We start from the raw sequence: 7,257 nt of genomic DNA on the forward strand, positions 1-7,257 counted from the left end.
AATCAAAAGAAACATGTCTCTTTAAGAGACTTTTATTCAGATCCAGGCTGCTTCCCTGTCTCACTTCCTATATAAGGCATTCCCATGGGGTCATCTTCAGTTATTTTTCTTCCACCATCAGCATCAATCATATTTATGCTGCTCCCACGAGTAAGAGGTTTCTTTCTCTGGTAATGCATCCATTTTTGGCTTCTGGCCTCAAGAATTGTTTTAGTTGAGCAGCTCTGTTCACTAAAGATTGAAAAGATACATATTTAGGATTCTTGAAAGCAGGGAGAGCGAGAAAGGACAAGTGCTTTGGAAGAGATCAAGGTCCGAACTTTGGCTGAAAGTTTTAATAATAATTCTTGATTTTGATATAATGCTCTATCCCATCTTCGAGACGTCTCAAAGCTCTTCACAGAATATACTGTAAAGTGAATTGACTGTATATTTTGTGGCTGAAACGCAGCAGCCAATTGTGCACAGCAATGTCTCACAAACAGCCATGGATTGAGGGACCAAATCATCATTATTATTATTATTTTTAAGTGGTTATTACCCCCGGAAAAGCGATCCGCCAATTGACTAACAACTGGGCTCCTGCTGACTGCGAGTTAAACAAAGGAATAAGGAAACTTGCATAAGGTTTCCCCCTGCCCAGGGAATCCAACCCGGGTCCTCTCACTTGCGAGGCAAGTGCTCTTAACCAATATGCTACAGGACTCCACAATTTTGATGGTGGAGTGATTGGTGCAGTGGATAAGAGGTAAATCAGAGAGTGGAATGTATGGAATGGAGAACGAGCACAGATTGCATGGATGGGATTTGAATATGAAGATCAGGATCTTGAAAACAATCTGCTGAGATAAGTGGAATTTGGCAGTCTGTAGGAGACGGAAAAGTTGCCATTAGTTTCAATAAGGCCATGAATGCGAGGCACTTGTTCACAAATAGAGCGGACATTTTACAGCACAACGGAAAAAACGCAGCTGACTTTAGGAGCCAAGCAACGCTGTAAGCGGAAAATAGCTCCTATCATCTAGTACCTTCTACTTCCCCTCCACCCACCCCCCCTTCCCCCCTTCTAGCTTTCTTGAACTCTTAAAGAGGAGAGTTAACAGCAGCTATAAAAGTTGGAGTCGACCTATAACCAAAAAAAAAGGATCCTCGGTTAGTATATATTCTCCTAAACTGCTACCAGGAGCAGGAAAGATCCACACTATATCAACAATATAAACTCTGGCATTTTGTTGTTAGCATTTTACATTACATACCACTTATTTGACTGACAAATTGAATCACGTTTCCACTTTTACTACATATTACAAGCTCTCTTATCCCTGTGGGGATTCCTGTATCTTATAGAGTGTTCATTCCAAATATGGAGCAAAATGTTTTCTATGGAATTCAAGCATAAATGCTTCCTTATCCTACTCCTAAGTATTTGCTTACATATTTCACTATATTGTCAAACCTTCAGCCCATAGTCTAAGCTGTCACTCCCAATGCAGTAATGGTGTGAGTCCTTCATTATTCAAGGCATCACCCTTCAAGGCAGGTATTCTAGACTTAAAAATCTTTTGAGGGAAATATACAGTAAGACATGTAGAAGGTGTTTCAATTGCACTTTTTATTAGTTGATAATACTAAATACAGCACTGAAATACTAATGTCTATCATTATAAGAGAGATTACTGCACAGTACCAGTAAACCAATGAACAAACTCAGCTTACACATTGACCCTCAGTCAGCTTGCAAGACTTGGGCCGTTTTACATTGATATTGGTTCAGCAGCCAGGATTTGTCTCTGAAAATTTCTTACTGAACTCAGCTTTTATAATTTATAGTAATTAAATATCATTGGCTTTGCATGGCATTGATGTCACACTGAAAGGTAAAAAAAGGCATTATACAATAATCATGACACTATTTTAGTTCATATGTTACATATTTTGTAAATTATAGGAGATTTACACGTTTAACTAAAGTACAAAACAGTTTACAAACAATGACACAGTTTTATACACTATACTCGCTCTCAGGACATATTTGGATTCATGTAGAGATCATAAGGTGAAGATTCAATCGAGTCCTGTGCACGTATGTAAAGCCAAATAACTGATCTGATACAGATTGCAATAAGAGTAGCAATGTTGTCATTAGGGTCGAACAAGCAGCAATTCACAACAGGACTCTCTAATGGTGACTCAGTGTTGCGTATTGGAATCAATGCCAGTAACTGGCAGTATGTCACAACCAACTTGTGGGAACAATATGCCACTGTCTACAACCCCACCACATCGCAGCAATTCTGCAAATCATCCGTAGTACGTACTACCAGCTAGAAACAAATCACATTTCTATCGTCCCTTTCACAACAGGAGGACATGTTAAAGTGCTTCATTCAGTTGACTGGGAGCAAAACGGGGGAGGTGGGGAAAGAGTAGGGGAAGAGTGCTGAAGAGGGAGTAGGGAGGAATGCGGTCGAAAGTATGGTCAAAAAGAAAGTTACAATGGTAGAATTACATTTGAGTTCACTATTAGCGAATCCCATTGCAAACCACAAGGTTTTCAACCCCACTCACAAGTTTCTTTAGCAATCAAAAATATATATCTAGTTTGTGATAAAAATGTCATCATGCAGCAGTTGTCCTTTATCAATAGATTGCAAACGATCATATATAATGCCACTGACCAAGACAATATCACCTTACACACATTGCTGCTGTTATTGTATGTACGCCACAGTCCATTGCCTTTGATGGTTTGCTCCTGAATTCAAGTGAAGATATGCAAGACACACGATACACAGGTTACTTTCTGGATATATGTAAGCATGTCACGCCTGACAAAATATGAATGACTGGTAGCACTAAATAGAGAAACAAGTTTGTTACTTGTATAAACGGTATTTAATGGACCAATGGTTGATACCTTGTTTTTCTCATGAGGAGCAAAATGATTACGTAATTTGTGCAGATTTGCCTCATGAGTGTGATATTTATGGTACAACCACTTTTTCATCAACTGTTCTGTTCCCACACTTAGTTCTCTGAATTCTCTTTTTTTTTAAAAAATGTGGAATTCTTTTGATATCTGTGCATTTTTATTGGGCCTTTTTCTTTGAAAATTCAGACCAATGTTATCTTGAGCTGGTCCTATACTGTATAAGAGAGATATTATATTGCAGTAGTAGAAAATGAGTGAGAATAAAACAACTGTTACTTCATACAATTATTTATTCACTTATTTAAATTTAATTAATATACACTGTTTGTTAATTTGTTTATATACGAGGAAATGTCAGATATTGGTTTATGGTGCTTTGTGACATAGTAATATTCCCATTGATGTTTGGCCATGTACTTCCTTTTCTGTGTTAAGAAAAAGTTAGATTTCTTTGGGACTAAAAGCAGTGCTTAGTACTGAATTGTGCTTTTCAGCTAACAAAGCTGCTGCTATTTCACTCCAGTGCTACATTTCCTCCTATATTCTTGAAGGTGAGCTTTTTTATTGCATCTTTCGACTAAATCTTAGAAGATGGAAGTTTAGATTCAATTATTTTACATAAGCAGTAACGAATACGTGAGATGGACTATCCAGGGAAGTAGTGAAGGCAAATTGTATCAACTAATTCAGGAAGGAATTTGATAGCTATTTGGCTAAGAAACAGATTACAGCGAGCTGAAGTAATCTACTTTTTTAAAAAAAACTTATGCATCAACCCAAAGGATGCAAAACTCTTCTGTGCCTGTACATTCCTATAGATTCGTATACATTCCAATAGATTTATAATACAAAACATCTCATACAAACGTGGAATGTTTATCAGAACAGCTACAGACCAGTGTACTTTAGCTTAGACATCTCATAGTAACTGCCCTAATAACGTGTCCAGTGCTGTAATACTATATCGCGGTAGTATAAAATTAGTGAGAGGAACACGACTGTTGCAATTTGATTCAATACTGGTCAGCAATTTAAACAACACTATGGACTAAACAGTGCCTTTTGCATAGGACGATGAACACTTCAAAGCACTTAATGGACAATGGGGGCTCTCACTGAGGGGAAATTTGAGGCTGTTATCACAGAGCTCTTCCAGACCCATTCCCTCCACTTGTATTGCGCTGCTCAATCAGTGTTTATTGGGTGCAGTGCAAAATAATGGCCTTCCAAAACCTCAAACCACACTTAATTCAAACTAGTCTCACCTCCACGGTCACAAGACGCATCCAGAGAGAAAAAAATCTAAAATGGTAATTCCTGGCAATAGTGCGCTCAAAAAACAACCTTTAAGTATATTTTCTGAATCGGAACTCTCAGCGCGCCCAATTCTCTCCACTCTGCAGCATTCCCATTCCACTTGTAGTCACCCTTCACTTGATTTGGCTTTCTTTTCAATTTATGCACTGAAAAAATAAGTAACTTACAAGATTTCACTTCCATGTAAGGCTAACAAGTTGGACCAGTACTGCATACAAGGTGCACATTCTGTTTAACTAATTCTAGAAAATATTAGGCATAGGTTAGTAAGAGCCAAGGCTTGGGGACCCCAGTGTGTGCATTTTGTTTTTAAAAATTAAAAAAAAATTACATTTGCTGATGAAGCAGAGTCCATAAATTCCACAAAATGCTTCAAACTAATATCAATGTGTGAGGGATTGCGAGAGGAAGAGTCACACTGGACTAAATGTCTTCTATGGAGAAAAAACACAGCCCAAACTTGATGGTCTTCAAATGGTCTGTTTCTCTGGTAACAGCTCTAGGATAATTATTAATCATACCCACTGCAATGGATTATTTTTCCATGTTATTAAATAGCCAATTGCTCAAACAACTTTTCAATGAAATTGGCTGTGCTTTTTTTTTACTGCCCCAATCTGCTGTGGAGCAGGCAGTGGAAATTCGGATTCCTGTTCTACATCGATACATGACAGGGAATGAATTAGTTTCCCTTCCAGCAATTGAAATATAGCATAAACTGCAATCACAGATATATTGCAGAGGGACTAAGGAAACTTTTTGACTGACTGAACACAAGACGTAACTCTCACTGACTTCAGCAGTAAAGCTGACCCACCACTTTGATAAATAGTTCTCTATTTCTCTGACCTACCAGAAAGGTGCCTGTGTGTTGGGTTTGCAGAATTTAAGCTAGATCATGGTGAAATTGAGTTATTTTGGTCTCAGATGTGCATTGTCCCAAAGCATGAGAAGAAAAAGGCACGATAGGAAGCAAATGCAGGGTTATTCCAATATGTTGTACCAGCGAGCCCAATCCCAATCTTCGCCTGGTCATCAGATTAAATGAAAATTAGAGAAAGAGTTGAATTCGACCTCTCTTGCGCACCATCAGACAACACACAAGTGCACAGAGGACATCACTGTTCACACTCACAGTCGGTCAAAGCTGGATGAATTCACAATCAATTAACAATAAGATGAGAATGAAGGGCATTACCATTTTATTTGCTATATCTTACGTAGCATTAATGGGAAAATAAAAATATTGAGCACTAAAACTGGCTGCTTTAAAGAATGCCTATATGAAAACAAATTCTAACTCATTAAAAATATATCTATAATCATAGAAACATACAATTGAAGAATTCGGTTTTCAATTTTTTTGTAAACAAATGCATCAGTTAATATTTCCTTAAAAAATGTATTGCAAAATTTAAATGTCACAATTCTGAAACATAGAAACATGACTGCAAATTCCCCAAACAAAGGAGGCTAATTGGAGAAACACTGAGGAAATATATTGAATAAATTTGAATAATGCTTAGACATATTACTTCAATGTTTTAAGATTTCAGCAATGGTTTCGATACTCGTAAGCATGGTGATGGGTTTCCCCAAGTGTCAGACACTCGGTTGACTTGCTAGACAAGTGTAACTTGTTGTTGTTGACCAAAAAAGAAAATCACCATATTTTAAATCAAATTTTCCCTTCACAAGGCAGCCTCCTCTCCTTAACATTCATGGAACCCTAATGCATGTGAGAGAGCAGAATATATGTTTGCACAGATATTATTATTGCAGTTCCCACAACAACAATGGTATTCTACAATATATACACATAAGCCATGCAATGTTCTGAGGTATATGCGTTTCTTTGGTCTACGCAGCTATTCTATGTGTTGTTTCTTAAACACATTTGTAGTTTAAACAATGTTATTCTAATCGTCTCTTCCCATTTGTTTTCACCATTTATTTCCCAACTGGATATTGCTGTGATAAGGTTGAATGTAAGCATGACAATTAGCTGAGCTCAGGTTAAATGATCATTTCTAGGTGCTTTATAATCCTGTATTTAAGTCTCAGTCTCATAAAAAATTATTTTCCATAGTGTATTTTAGTGTCTACATATTATTCTTACATTTTGTACAAGCATGTTGAAAAAATAACGTGTTCCAATCATATGTACTGACATTTCTAATGGATATATGTAACTAGAGAGCACTTGATAGGAATTGTAAGATACAAGTATATTATATAAGATTGCAGCCCTGTGTAAATTACTCATGACATTGTCACTAATTCAATATTTGGTCTATCCCATTTCTAGTAATGTACGTCAACCTGTTTCTCTGCCAGAGGCATTTTTTCAGGCTTCAAGTGTATGTTTCGCTTAGGCAGGAAAATAAAGTGTATTTTTAACAGTTAAAATTGTTTTATGAGAAGGCAAATAGTATATAAGATGCCACAGTCAAAATGGAAATGGTGAAGAATGGGATCACTTTCTAATGATAATTATTGAGATAGAAACAATTACCTCACTGATGTTTACATTCACCCTCTCATATACATTTCTGGTATTTGACAAATAAGAGGAATAAAGGAATCTCATCCCAAATATAAGAGTTTTACACAGATGGAAGAAAACATAAAGTCTATGCATACTTTAAAGTGTTGTATTGCATTGTATCCACTTCAAGACAATTAGAGGCACAGAAGAAATTAAGGAAAAAGTGGAAGAAAAAGCAATAAATAAATGATTGCATTATCATAAAAGTAATGTTTTACACCAACACTTCTTCATGGTACACATTGCTTTGACATCCGGTATCTTGACATTCGGGTATCTCGCTAAATTGATGTGCGTCATGCAACTCCATAGCATTTCAGAAATATTTAGACTTCAAATAAAATAAAATAAATGAACGCGTAAAACTGAGGTAGATGTTTTTTAATTATAGCGATACAGCGATTTGGCAAAAAAAATGCATCAATAATTCACTAAAAAGATGCACAGGAAGCGACTTAAT

This window comes from Callorhinchus milii, unplaced genomic scaffold (assembly GCF_018977255.1).
Source record: "Callorhinchus milii isolate IMCB2004 unplaced genomic scaffold, IMCB_Cmil_1.0 Scaffold5, whole genome shotgun sequence".
Classification (NCBI taxonomy): domain Eukaryota; kingdom Metazoa; phylum Chordata; class Chondrichthyes; order Chimaeriformes; family Callorhinchidae; genus Callorhinchus; species Callorhinchus milii.